Here is a 15,128-nt window from a genome sequence, read left to right as displayed (position 1 = left end):
TTTCCTATTTTTGTGGGCTTTATCTATGATTTCTATGTTAAATTTCATCCTCATTTGGCTGACAGAAATGTTAAAGACTGCTATCTAAATTATCCCTACATGCTGTTCAATATTCAAAGGCTCAATATGTGAAGGATAAATCCATTCTGTATATCTCTGCTTGTCACACCTGAATATGTATCACTCAGAGCCACGCTAAGCTAAGAGCTATCAGTGTGACTCACTCAGACCAAATCACTGTGTGAGTGTATGTGCATGTGTTTGTATGTGTGTGTTAATCATCACGTCTCAGCTCTAAATCAATATCAGTCCTTTGTGATCTTCCATCCTCCATTATCTCCTCCAAATATCTCAGGAGAGACGGAGAGAGAGAGAGAGAGAGAGAGAGAGAGAGAGAGAGAGAGAGAAGGGGGCAGAGGGTGAGAGAGCCAGAGAGGAAGAGTCACAGAGGAAACAGAGACAGAGAGAGAAAGTTAATTACTGTTGCAAGTGGAACTCAGATTGACAGACAATGCAGTGGGGGGGAAAAAGTGGAAGAACTTAATGGACGTCTGTCTAGACAAAGTCTCAGTCGACATGGTTCAGTGTTTAGGTCAAATCAACTCCCTGAGACCTAATGTACTTGTAAAACTGCTATTTTCAAATGTTCAAACTTTTTTTGAGAGTAGTGAAGGCCCGTCAATTTTATTTATATAGACTGAAATCACAAATTTGACTCTTTACAACCTATTTCACACATGATTCGGATAAAGAAAATCACCATTAAAACATGAAACAGGAAAGAAAAATAAGAAACAGGAGGGATGTTGCTTTGTGGGACAACATCCCACTTGCAAGCTTGCCTCTCAACATTAACTTTAAAATGTACAAATCAAATCTTGGCCACTAGGGGGAAGAACATTTTAAAAACCAAACAGACTAACCCGTTCTCACTCCCAACTCGTCAAATACTGACGCTTGGTCAGTGGCTCTCAATGTCACCTTCCTCTTTCTTTGTGTTGGCGTTGAGGACTATGGTTAACTGCCCTTCAGATCTCTGCAGGGTAAATCCAGACAGCTAGCTAGACTATCTGTCCAATCTGAGTTTTTTGTTGCATGACTAAAACAACCTTTGAGCGTACACATGTTCCACCAAAACAAGATCCTTCCCGAGGCTATTTTGCAGCGGCTCCATGTGGAGCTTAGCGATTGTTATTGGTTTAACCCTCCTGTTATCCTCGGGTCAAATTTGACCCATTTTCAAAAAGTTTCTATATCAGAAATGTGCGTTTCTTTCAACCAAATTTTAAAACAAAATAACGTGAATGGTTCCATACAACACTCTTCACAAGTTAAATAAATGATCAGTTCACTACTTTCATTGAATTTGAGTGTTTTATGTAAGGGTTAATGCCCGACGAGGTGTCCATTGTCAGGTATTAATGGACGACGGTGAGGCGTGAACCGTCCGACGTGGTTGAGGCATCGACAACACAGAAGACAGGTTAGGCTCTCCCTGTCAATACACATGCTAGAAAGAGGTTTGCTAATATTTTAAAGACCACGCCAAAATATTCACTCTGACATTCTGGTTCCGCTTCGGATGCCATCAAGTGGGATCACTGGTCGTAATCAGTCCTTCACTGACCAATCAGCATTCATTAGCAGAATGCTAGCATGTTACGGGCAACAACGACTCAACCTGTAAGAAATCAAAAGGACATAAGTACTCGTTCATTCAACTTTCGACCTATAATCCATGTTGAACTTGCAAAAACTACAATCAAATCTGAGATTTGCCAACGGCAATCAGGCGAAAGAGACAAATTTAGCCGTCTAGCTCCATAGAGTCCCATTCATTTTGCACTCGCCTGCAATCACCCCCAGTGGAACTCTGGTGGAACTGCAACCAAATTCGGTACAATGGGACTAAATAGGGAGTGAAATGGCTCTCCATAGACCGGCTCTGGCCAGACCTCACTCCAGCACTGACACAGCGTACAGCAATGCAAGACTAGCTACATACAGAAGTCTAGTTGCTCTGAACACCAGGCTGATGAAGTTGTGAAGTGTGTTTAACTAAATGAATACTTCAGGTACATTTCAGCTTTTTTAAAAGACTTTCTCTGAGAACAGATTGAGTAACAGATTGAAAAATGATTATTATGTTGTATGTATGTTAAATAGGTTCATGTGAAATCTCGCTAAATGGGAAAACTACGCCATTGCTATTGTAAAATTGCACCTGCATTGAGGATTAATAGCAAGGGCTTATGGGCAATCCTCAAGGTTACGTAGGATTTGCGAGGTAACGTATCTGTGAATGACAGAGGACAAAGTAATGATACGGAACTGTAACATTAAAGCCCATTAAAGTTGAGCATGTTTATTTGGGTTGATATGTTTTGTTTATTGCGAGTGAAAACACAGTTACTCCAGGTTGTAGCTTACCTTGAACAGCAGCTGGATTTGGGATCACATATCACACGAAAATCCATCTTGTCAGGCCTCAAGTACTGCATTTGTGTCTGATAGTGCATTCCATTTACCTCAAAAGTCGGAAGCCAGAGCTGGGAATGACGTCACTGTGTATATTTTGTCCACAGCAAGCCCAGTTAGCCTGTTAAAATCCACCTCTTGAGGGGACGCTGTCGAGCATGGGTAGAGAGTAGACGCGCCGTTGCCAGCTCCGACATATTTATCCATTGATTTTGTTTTAAACGCCTGTTTAGCCCATTGTCTTCCTCCTATTTTGGGTTCGGACTGTTTGAGACATCTGCCGATATGTCTGGGAAGGGTTCTACTCGCCAAGAACGCCCAGTTCGAGCTCAAAACCGACATGCTAACAAGAAAGCTAACCAGCCTTCTCCCGCACATGACAGCGACGACGAAGGAGGCCCGTCACTCTCGCAGTTGGTAAAACTCATTGAAAGTTTCAGGGCTGAAACCCGCGGCTCACTGGGTACCCTGCAGTCTACTATAGACACTTTTGGGACACGTCTTACTGAAGTTGAAACTTCCTTGCAAGACTGCGACGATAGGATTACTGCGCTTGAGGCCAAATGTGAACAGCTAGCGAAGTGCAACAAGTTGCTAATGGCTAAATCGGAGGACCTCGAGTCGAGGAGCAGACGACAGAATCTACGTGTTGTGGGTGTACCTGAAAACATGGAGGGGCCGCAGGTCACGGCATTTATGACCGACTTCTTTGCCGAGACGCTGGGTATGGAGATCACTGACGGGCCAGAGATGTTGGATCGGGCACATCGGCTAGCTTTCCGTCCAGCCTCGGGTCCGACCCCGAGACCCATGATTGTAAAGGTGCACCATTTCAGAGTGAAGCAGCGCATTCTCCAGCTGGCCAGGGAGAAGGGTCCGCTCACCTTCCGCGGACACGCGGTGCATATCTTCCCTGATTTTACTGCTGAGGTTGCTAAACGGAGAGCATCTTTTACCAACATCAAGCAGAAGCTCCGGGCTGCAGACATCAGATACGGCCTGCTGTTCCCCGCTAGGCTCCAAGTTTCATTCAACGGCGGCAAGTACAGCTTCGCTACAGCGGAGGAGGCAGTGAATTTTTACGCGGAGACCATAGTCCCGACTCTTCGGGCGGATCGGGTGAACGACGCTACTGGATAACTTCTCACCAAACTCTTGATGTCGGTATCTTTATAGCTGCACACAGACTGACAACTTTGGACGGACCGTTTCCCTTTTTTTTCCTTTTCTTTCTCAGATACTTACTATGTAGGCTCCTCTGTTATACGCGGCTTATGTATCTGAAGGTGGTAAGTCAGAATATTATTTATGCTTTGTCCTGTTTAAGTTTGTTTTTATAGCGTGTTTTATAGACGTTTACAACTATAAATGGTTACTTGTGGAGCACTGGTTTGATGCACAGTTAGGATGCATAATGTAGAGTGTAGACGCTTAGTTCAGGGAAGCGTTTTGGGAAGGAGGGCTGGGTTGGTTTGTTTTTCTATTTCTCTTTTCCTTTTCTCCACATTGTTTTTTAGTTATGTTAATGTGTCTATCAGAAGGTATTGTACACAGAGTCTAATACTGCACAGATATCTCAGCAAATCCATTGTACGCACAATGTGGGATCATGGTTAATACTGCAGAAATTAAATTGTGCTCTTGGAATGTCCACGGGATTCAGGGCCCCATTAAACGTAAGAAGATTCTTAATTACTTAAAAAAAGAGAAAGTACAGATTGCATTGCTACAAGAGACCCATCTAGATGACAATGAACATCTAAAGTTAAAAAGAGAGTGGGTGGGCCAGATTTACTATTCGTCTTTCACAAGTAAGAGCAGGGGTGTAGCCATCCTAGTTCACAAATCTCTGCCTTTGACAGAGGTGGAAGTTAGGGCTGACACTTCAGGCAGATATGTAATTATTAAAGGGACACTCTTTGGAGAAGCCGTCTCCTATTTAAATGTGTATGCCCCCCCGGTTCGTCCCTCTGATTTCTACACCAAGGTATTTTGTTTGTTCTCTGAGTGGATTGTTGAGTCCTCTGTGATAGCTGGCGACTTTAACTGTTGCCTAAACCCGTGCTTAGATAGATCTAGTAAAACTGTACAGTCTAATATGGGGCAAAGTCGATCTCTACTTGGCTGCTGCATGGATGTACATTTTATTGACACTTGGAGGACCCTTCACCCCACCGAACGGCAGTATACATTTTATTCAAAAGTACATAAATCGTCCTCCAGAATTGACTATTTTTTTTCCTCTAAAAATGCCCTTCACAGGGTCATCTCTTGCTCTATTGGCAATATAGTTATTAGTGATCACTCGCCAGTGTTTTTAGTCATGTCCAGCAGGGCTCAAAGCATTAGGGGGCAATGGCGCTTTCCAAACCATCTACTTAAAAATCCCAATTTTAAAATATATCTTAGTGAACAGTTTAATTATTTCATTACTGAGAACAGTACCCCAGATGTATCTCCTAGTTTGCTTTGGGAAACTGCTAAGGCTGTTTTGCGGGGCTCTACTATATCGTTTTCAGTAAGTCTTAAGAAAAAACAGAGAGCAGAACAACAGCTTCTTGAAGAGCAACTAAACAAATTGCAGGGAGAATTTAACCTTAAGCCTTCAGAAGGCCTGAGGCTTCAAATTGACACTACCACAGCAGCTCTGGACACTCTTCTATCTAAAGAGGCTCAGAAATCTATACTGTTCGGTAAGCATAGGATATATGAATTTGGTAACAAGCCTAGCAAGTATCTAGCCAATTTGATCAAGGGAAATGCTGGCTCCCAGGCTATTCCAGTTGTAAAGAACGGTGCTGGTGCAAGAGTCCATAGCAACAAAGATATAAACAACTCGTTTCTTGATTTCTATGAACACTTATACAATTCTGAATCAGATCACAGTTCTGGGCAGTTAATGCATAATTTCCTATCATCTATCAATCTCCCTCAAGCCTCTGAGACTCAGAAAGAGAGGTTGAATAGGCCTGTTACCCGTGAGGAAGTGATAGAGGCTATCGGTGACTTACAAAATAACAAGGCCCCAGGACCTGATGGGCTGACCCCTGAATTTTATAAAACTTTTGGAGACCTGTTGGTTGACCCTCTTCTTAATATGCTATCCCATTCCTTTGATTCTGGGGCTCTCCCTGACACTATGATGGATGCAAACATTTCCCTAATTTTAAAGAGAGGCAAACCTGCAGATGAATGTGCCTCCTACAGACCAATTGCCCTGCTGGACGTAGACCAAAAATTATTGGCTAAAATTCTGGCTAAGAGGCTTGAGGGTGTCCTTCCAGATTTAATTGCAGTGGACCAAACTGGGTTCATATTGGGTCGTAACTCGCGCAACAATGTAAGGAGACTATTGAACCTCATACAGTATGGTTCAACGTCAAAGGCCAAATCTCTCGTCATCTCCCTTGATGCAGAGAAGGCCTTTGACAGGATTGAGTGGCCCTACCTGCTGGGTGTTCTTTCAAAATTTAATCTTGGTGACAACTTTATTAAGTGGATATTTCTGCTATATGCTGCCCCTCGCGCCTCTGTTATTACAAATGGCCTGAGGTCTTTCCCGTTCTCGGTAAGACGGGGCACTAGACAGGGTTGTCCGGCCTCGCCACTTTTATTCGCCCTCGCCATGGAGCCCCTAGCAGAGGCCATTAGATCTGATCCTTTGGTGACAGGCATCGAAGTGGGCCCCACATGTCATAAAATCTCACTCTACTGTGATGATGTCCTCCTTTACCTAAGTAGTCCTGAATCTTCTATCACACGGGTTGTTGACATAATTAACACCTTTGGCCGATTTTCAGGCTACAAAATTAATTACTCTAAATCTGAAGCTATGCCCCTCACTTCTCATGTATCTTGGTCTCCACAATGTTCCGCCCCTTTCCGCTGGTCCCCATCCGGTTTTGTCTACCTGGGCGTACACATTACTCCCTTACTCTCAGGCCTCTACAAAGCCAATTTTGTACCTGCAATTCGTAAGATTAAGGAAGACTTGGCCCGATGGACGGCTTTGCCACTCTCTCTCCTAGGTAGGGTGAATCTTATCAGAATGACTATACTTCCCCGGTTACTGTATCCTTTCCAAATGATCCCAGCTTTGTTAACAAGAAAATCTCTTTCTGTTATAAACAGCTCCATGACTTCCTTTCTCTGGAAGAACAAGCGAGCCAGGTTGAAACTCACTACGCTACAGCGCCCCCTCGAGGAAGGGGGCTTGGCAGTGCCGGATTTTAGACGCTATCAGTTAGCATCTCTTTGCACCTATATTTGGCATTGGTTTGACAAAGGCGCCGAAACTTGGCTTGGTTTGGAGGCTGCCCCATTGGCCCCTATTCCTTTGCACCATATATTATATGCATCTAAGGGGTGGGCTCGTCTTAACTTAAAGGACAATTTTATTCTACAGAATACTTTAAAAGTCTGGAGGATGACAAGAAAGTTAGAAGACCAAGATGGTTTTTTTTCTCTCCTTACTATCCATTTAAACCCAGATTTCCCTCCTGGTCTGGCCGATCAAGCCTTCTTAATGTGGTTTAGTAGGGGTATAAAGACTGTGGGTGACTTGCTGACAGAGGGCACTGTGTTGTCTTTTGATCAGCTCAGAGAGAAATACAATCTCCCGCAGAATAATTTTTTTAGGTATTTGCAAATACGCAGTTTCATTCTTTCTAATACTAAGTTGTATCCTAATGGGTTTTCCACCTCAGCACTGGAGAAGGCTCTCTTGAATCCTGACTCCAGCAAACTTATTAGCAGGTTTTACAAGGCCCTGTCAACTTCAACCAGTGACTGTACGGTTCACGTCAGATCCCTCTGGGAAGCGGATTTTGGGGAGACTATCTTGGACGATGTGTGGAATGGGGTTTGGTCAGGCCCTGCAGGTTGCTTATTTACCAACAAAGCCAGGGAGATGCAATTTAGGGTCATACACAGGCTCCAAATCACACCGGTGAAACGCAATAGGTTCAACCCATTGCTCTCGAAATTTTGTAATAAATGTATGATTTCTGAAGGTACATATTTCCACTGTATATTTGAATGTTCCTTTATTAATGACTTCTGGATCAAAATATGTAAGGAAATTGATGTGATATTCAAGAAAAAATTAGCTCTTACTCCCGTCAGCTGTATCCTGGGGTTAAATACTAAAGCATTGGGTCTCGGCTCCTCCAAACTAAAGTTACTGGAGGTGCTTCTCTTTAATGCAAGGAGATGCATTCTTCTTCTGTGGATCTCGGACTCTGTTCCCACGATTTCACAATGGACTCGATGTGTGTTGGAACTTCTCCCATTAGCAGCTATTAGCTTCTGGCTCAGAGACATGCCTTTTCGCTTTTTCGAAATCTGGGACCCCTTCTTGGACTATATTGGGGAGGATGGTGCACGGACCCTTCAGAGTGGCCTCTATGGTTTAGCATGGTCTGAGATCTCGAAGTACATTTCCAGGTGACATAATAGCTTAAGTAACCCAATTTGACTGATTACGTTGAGTATGCCTCAAATGTGCAAACCTTCTGTGTTTTGTTTAGTTGTATTTGTTTTATACCTTTTGGTTGTTTAATTTAAGGGGTTGCGGGTGGGTTAAAAGGAGGGCTTTGTTCTTTACTCAGTAACTGTATTCCTTTATGTTGTATATGCCCCGAAGAAATTTAATAAAGATATGTTCAAAATCCACCTCTTTTGCTTGATTTTCGTCTATTTCTCGTTCCCAAATGGAAAAGCTTATAACATAAGAACTGCAAGGCCAAAATGCATGTATCAGGCTTCATTTGAAACCTACATTCTTCTACTTTATGGATATGTGCTTGATTAGCATGTGATTAAAACACAACATACACTACAACAGTTCAAACATGGTTCAAAATAGTTATTTTGGTCCGGTCTAAAAAAACGCAATTTAAAAAAAAAAAAAAAAACTAAAACATACTTTGTGCCACACTATGCAGAACACAACACATGCCTTCTACACCTTGTCAAGAAGACCTCTATAAGGTTTCAGATCTCTAGTCCTTACCTAATGGGAGCTAGGGAGTTTTCAGTATTTGGTATAATATGTGTCACTGGTGTGCCAAAACCTCTCCAAAACTTCTCCAAGTGACCAAATGTTGCTAAATGTTTTTACTCACTTCTATGCTGTTAGAAAAAACATACTAAAGACTTAAAATTACTTACCAAATCGTTTTAAATTCATTCAAACACTGTTGAACATATTTTTTTCTCATAAATCAGATGTATGTGCATGCTGGCTCTGGGAGGCGGGGCTTAGGTCTGTTACCCATTCATTTGGACTGGCTCCCATTGGATATTCCTATTATGCTATATACCGTTGGAAAGGGAATGTGATTGGCTACAACTGCCATGATTGACGTGTCGATAGCCAATGACAGCTTTCCTAAAATGGCTGCTCAGAGAGATGACGCAGCATATTGACCGCTCCATAATGGGAGCGCTTGCTGGATGCCGGGGTGAAAACTAAACAGAAAAAGTTGGGGATGCTTTCGCATTGTAGGCAGCAAGATAAGGAAAACAAGCATACCCAACAACACCGTGCAGGATGAAGAGAAAATATTATTTTTGCCGACTGCATTTGACGAAGGAGGTTAGCAAACCGTTAGCTACGGACTTTTTGTTTTGTTTTTACACAGCATTTTGTACCTACTGGATTATTTTTATGAGAAATCCTTTTGGTCTTTTGATTGTTGGACCCTGATGGACTAAATGAATATAAACAATTAGGGAATGGGCGCATATTCAGACTTTACAACTGCTTCAAAGGTAAGAAGTCGTCACTTTTAATCCTTCTTTTTTTGTTTAAGAGGTCTGTACATCTAAATGAATCATGTTTGTTGCTATGATTTCCATTAAATTAACTTCAGAATTGGATACTGAGAATCTAACCGATCTAATGATGTGTAATATGTCCATATTGACAAAAGTGTCACATTCGTGAAATAATTTTTAATGTTGAAATATTAATAAATATTAAAAACGGCCCGCCGGAGGGCCGATGGGTGTTAACAGGCACCATTCCCTGAAAGAACCAAGCAGGCCTGCCTTGTTGCAAGATCCGAATATCCTTCAACACTTGCCATTTTCGGTGTGCAGTTTGCTAGCTCGAAGCTTGCTGTTGTTTCCCGAAACGAACGGAGTTAGACAACGGCAACAAACATCCTACATCCACATTGACGATCCAGACTATGAAGACCCTAAAACGTCTGAAAATAAAACTATTGGCATGACTAACTGCTGCACGGGCTAAGTGTGTTGTATAATCTAAGTGCATGAACAGTTGATTGACAGAAACTCAACAACTGACTGCCTGGTTGGCGATAAGACACAAGTCTGGGCGATCCCTTCTGGCAGGACATGTTCACCACACGGCCATCATCCTGTAACACTTTCAGCAGGCCTCAGCAAGAGTCTCTCTGATCATTCACACTCAGTCCTGTGACATGATAATGAGAAACCCTGTGTGTGTGTGTGTGTGTGTCTGTGTGTGTGTGTGTGTGTGTGTGAGAAATAAAATCCAAATGTTAAACACTGTGGGCCCTATCTTGCACCAGGCACAGCGCAAAGCCCGACGCAAGTGTCTTTGCTAGTTTAAGACCGATGCAGTTGTCAAGTTCCTGTCCAGCGCCTTTAATAGCAAATGCACCTGCGCCCATCTGTGCGCCCATGGGCGTGCTGGTCTTACAGGGAGATGTGTTCAGGTGCATTCTTGGCGTATTGCTATCTTGAGGCAGCAGGAAGTGATTGCGCTATTGACCAACAGAAACCTGGTCTGAAGTCAATTCATTGTTATTTTAACAGCGTATCATTAAAATGCGCCTAGGCTCGTGCACAGCGTGCGCACACTATGCTTGTTACACACAAGCGCAGCAGCACACAAACATGTAAAAGATTACAAATAAAAATATTACAGTGCAAATCCGCCATCATAATTGCAATGCACCAAGGTACAAACGCGCCTGGCTTTTGAATTAATGAAGACACTAAGTACAACCCTTTTGAACCATGCGCCCGGCGCACAGACCCTTTTTTCCGCCGTCAAACTAGCAAAAGTGGATTTCGACATGCCCTAAATGCACCTGCGCCTTGCGCTTCACGCCATGCGATTAGATTGTTAAAATAGGGCCCTGTAAGTGTTTTGCTTGCAGTGTGCTGCAGAGGCCTGGTTTAAATGGCTTGAGGAAATGTCCTCCCCTATTCTCCTTCTCTGTCAGGCCAACATGTGATTATCGAGCTATGTGGGTCAGAGGAGAAGGCAGAGACCAAGTCATTAAGGTGAAGCAAAGGGAGAGAGGGAGAGACAAGGCAAGAGTGACAGTGTCTCCTCTGACATGGTGATGATTGGATGGATAACACTGCCTCCAGTCACATACCAATCTATCTGCCGCCTCTCCTCCTTCTCTCATCCTGTCCTCGGTTTCTCTTACTAACCCTTTCTCTTACTAACCCTTTCACTTCTCTGTCTTATTCTCCCACATACATTTAAAGAGCCCCTATCATACTCCTTTTCAGCCTCATATTTGTACTCTTGGGGTCCACTAGAATAGGTTTACATGATTTGATGTTCCAAAAACATATTATGTTTCTCATAATGCCCATTGCTTTCCTCTGCCTAAAACACTCTGTCTGAGCTCTTGGCAAGCCTTCCTGAAAAGCCCAGTCTTCTCTGATTGGTCTGCTGGCCCACTCTCTTGTGATTGGTCAACAAGCCCCTGGGCTGGCTGTGTTTGCTCAGGCAGCACCTATGGGCAGCACATATGAAAAACTGGGCTGGCTTTCTCAATCAGTGACATCACTAACTGAGGAATTTCAAACAGGAATGTGGGCGAGGCGTTTTCAGGCAGAGAAGAAGTGCTGTCTGAAAAAAAAATCAAAAAAACATAATAGAGGCTCTTTAAATATTTGCTGGTAGATTACCTTGTAACTTACTGTATTATACATATTTTCTCTTCTCTGGTACCTGTACCGATACGCCCAGCGGTGCATCCTCTGTTGTTTTCTGAACATAGCCTATCTCCTCTGCAGTCTCCCATATGGTCTAGCGGTTAGGATTCCTGGTTTTCACCCAGTGGTATGGGAAGGTTGTCTTTATCCCCTCAGACAGGTGTCTGTGAATCAATCAGGACCAAAACCTCATGCCACAAAAACAGTGTCTTCCCCTATACATCTGCTCATTGCACACAGTGCTTAAACAGATATGTTTTATATATTTATCTCTGTTTCTGTATTGTTTATTCTTATTAATGTGTTAATGTTGGTTTGTGTATGTGTGCACCTATCACCAAGGCAAATTCCACGTAGGGTAACTACTGTGGCAATAAACTCCTTTCTGATTTCGGATGCAGATCCGTTAGAGCATTGTCAAACTCAACTTCACTAAGGGCCCCACTGGAAAATGAGAATCACATCCAGGGCCAGGCATGTAGAGTTAATTGACATGCTTTTATTTCTGAGAAAAAATCAAATATCTTTGACTGTAATTTGGCATGTCTCATATAGTCTTCTCACTTACAGTTTGCTCGACATAAAGCCCTAAAAAAGTCAGCAAGAAACTTCATCAGCCATCGTAGACTTTAGCACGTCAAATAAAATTACATTTTTAGAAGAAGCTACCACACGGTGTTTGGTGTTTTAAGCCCTCAACGTCGTCGCGCAGCGCTGCCTGGAAGGCACTAGGATTAGGGAATGGTTAGGGTTAAGGTTAGGGTTAGGTGCCTTGAAGTCGCTGGTCGCAGCGCTGCCTTGAAGTCGACATTGGGGGCTTACCACACAGCCGGCTCACAACAACCTGTTTCACAGCCTAAATATGAAAACTCTGCTTCTGGGGGAATGTGTGAGTGTTGCGTAATTGCAGTTTGAAAACAGTTTCCCGTCTTTTTGGTTTGTAGCACAACTAGGTGAGCCAAAATGCATTGTGAACCAAAATGATATGCAGGCCGGATCAAAATCTGCTCTCACTGCCTAATTCTTTGCAGTATTACGCTACATGAAACATTAACGCTTCATCTATATCTAACAGAGACCCTGTTAATTCTGCAGACTTTATCTGGAGCAGCAAACCAACAGGCACATGACGGTCATCATTTCTCACTTCAGGCTCATTAACTGCAGCGGCAGGTTAGCTAGTGTTTTTTCTGATCAGTTCTTCTGAGCTGGGAAAGGGCTACTGTTATGGCAAAAGTAAAGATTAAAATCAAATTTGTTATAGTTGTTAAAGGTTTAGTTTGATTGCTCATTCGGTTTAGATTTTGGTAGTTTTGACTGTTTTTTTTGCATGTATACCTTTGTGTGGTGCATTTTTAGGGGTCCAAGCCCGAGTCTGTAAGAACGGGCAATAGCAAAGCTATGCCGTTCATACAGCAGGGCTGTAGAACCCTATTGTTTTTCTACTGATTTTTCCTCTTCTTCACATTATTATTATCCTCTCCGTGTAAAACTCCGACTACAGCCTAAACCATACATGGTGGGGGGTTGCCGTTTTCAGGACTGGTCCCAAACGCCGCAAGGACCTCAGGCACAAAAATTCACCCACTTCCACCACTAGGTGGCGCTATAGCAGAAAAAACGCGTTTGGCCCTATAACTCCCACACCGTACACCTCACATTTAAAAACCATATATCCCCGTGTTCCCTGGATCCAACTGAATCACGTGATATAGGCCACGCCCATTTCCGCCTAGACTTTTATGAGGGAAAAATCGCGATTTATCAAAAACCTACTTTTTCGAACTCCTCCTAGACCGTGCGACCGATCTGCACGAAACTTGGACCGTAGCATCTCCAGACCGACCTGACAAAAAGTTAATAAAAAGAATTTTTATAGGACAAAAATTGCGCATATTACGGACGAACAAATTTGTGTAGCTAACTATGAAAACACCAACTTTGCCATATCTCAGCCAAAATAAAGGCTATCAACGCCAAACTTTAGATTCTTGTTTGACATGACCCTTTGGAGGTGCCCCACGCGTTTTACGAAGATTGGTCACTAGGGGGCGCTACAAGTACAAAAAGTTTATATCTCATGAACGGCTCATCCGATTTTTACAAAATTTGATGGGCACCATCTAGGGACACGTCTGACGCCATGTCTAGAGTGGGGTACTGAGGGGTCAAAGTGGGCGTGGCCTATGGGACCCAAGTCTAGATTCACCACTTACACTAATGTGAACAACTTTAAATTTACAGGGTAGATAGACAATGGGTCATGGACCACACCTACCAAAACTTACACATGTGGACCACTAGGTGGCGCTATAATGTTTTTTTGCCTTTATCTCCCACATTACACATCGCACATTAGAAAACCATACATCCACTTGTTCCTTGAATCAAGCTGAATCACATGATATAGGCCACGCCCATTTTTGCTTAAAATCTTTTTCGCAAAATCGCGCAATGTGCAAAACCAACTTTTACGAACTCGTCCTAGGCCGTGCGACGGATCAGCTCGAAACCTGGTAGGTAGCATCTCCAGATGGACCTGACCAAAAGTTACCCAAGGAATTTTGCTACGTTAAAGTATGCGCATTTGACGACCAAACAAATTTGCATAGCTAGCTACCGCACACGTATCATATCATATCTCGGCCAAATTAAATGTTATCAGCAAGAAACTTCAGGTCATTGTTCAAGATGCCAGTCTGATGCTCTGTACCAAATTTGGCGAAGATCGGCCTTCAGGGGGCGCTATAAGCAACCTTTATTTGTGTTGGCCAATAACTCAATGCATTTGAATGGGGAATTTGCAATTGCAATATCTCTGCCACAGTACATGCAATCAACACGAAACTTGTGGTGCTCGTTCGGCATGCGGCTCCGAGGCTCATTACCAAATTTGGCGAAGATCGGCCATTAGGGGGCGCTATAATCAACGTATACATGTTTTGGCCCTTTTACTCAATTGTAATGGGATATTTGCAATGGAAATGTACCACAGACCTTGCAGCTCACACTTCTCAATATTTACTGACGTTTGCCTCTTACCGTTAGGTTTTGGTTTTTACTTTTGCGTGCTCCTTTGGTTTTTTACAATAAAACAAACATCTTAACCCACCTGACAAAGTTTCTACAACCTTCACAGTGGACAAATGCAACTCTTTTCTCTCACTTTTTCAATCCAAAATCTACACCATTCGTAGGCGGCGATACCGTGCAATTAAACATTGCAGTTGGTGCTAAGTGGAGCGTCCGTCGTAGCGTGATCGGTTACGTCGGTGGCATCGATGCTTAATTTCCCACGAAGCACCCACGGAGGAAAACATAAATCGGCGCCTGTGACGTCGTTTACAACAACTTGACCACCTCCCCCGCTCCTTCAACCACCACACCTGCCTCCCCCCTCCACCCTCTCGGTCACTCTCTCATTTCTCTCAGCTGTGTCCCGCGGTCAGGGGGGTTAAGAAGTTTGTTTGTTGTAGAGAATTCTTAAAGGCGGTCCGTACACGCGTGGAGGTGAACAGTCGACCGCTACTTTTGCGACGGCGACGCACCGCAGACGTCGCGGCTCGCGCCTCTCGACGTTTAGCGACGTTCGCCTCCCCGCCGCCCGGCTTCGGGTTCCGCTTTCGCGCGCTCCCCCGGGCGTCGGGGGCGACTGGCGTGGGTGGCTTGGGCCCCATCATAACTGCTTGCAGTTCTAG

Source organism: Sander lucioperca, chromosome 12 (assembly GCF_008315115.2).
Source record: "Sander lucioperca isolate FBNREF2018 chromosome 12, SLUC_FBN_1.2, whole genome shotgun sequence".
NCBI lineage: Eukaryota > Metazoa > Chordata > Actinopteri > Perciformes > Percidae > Sander > Sander lucioperca.
Note: the sequence above shows the minus strand (reverse complement) of the source record.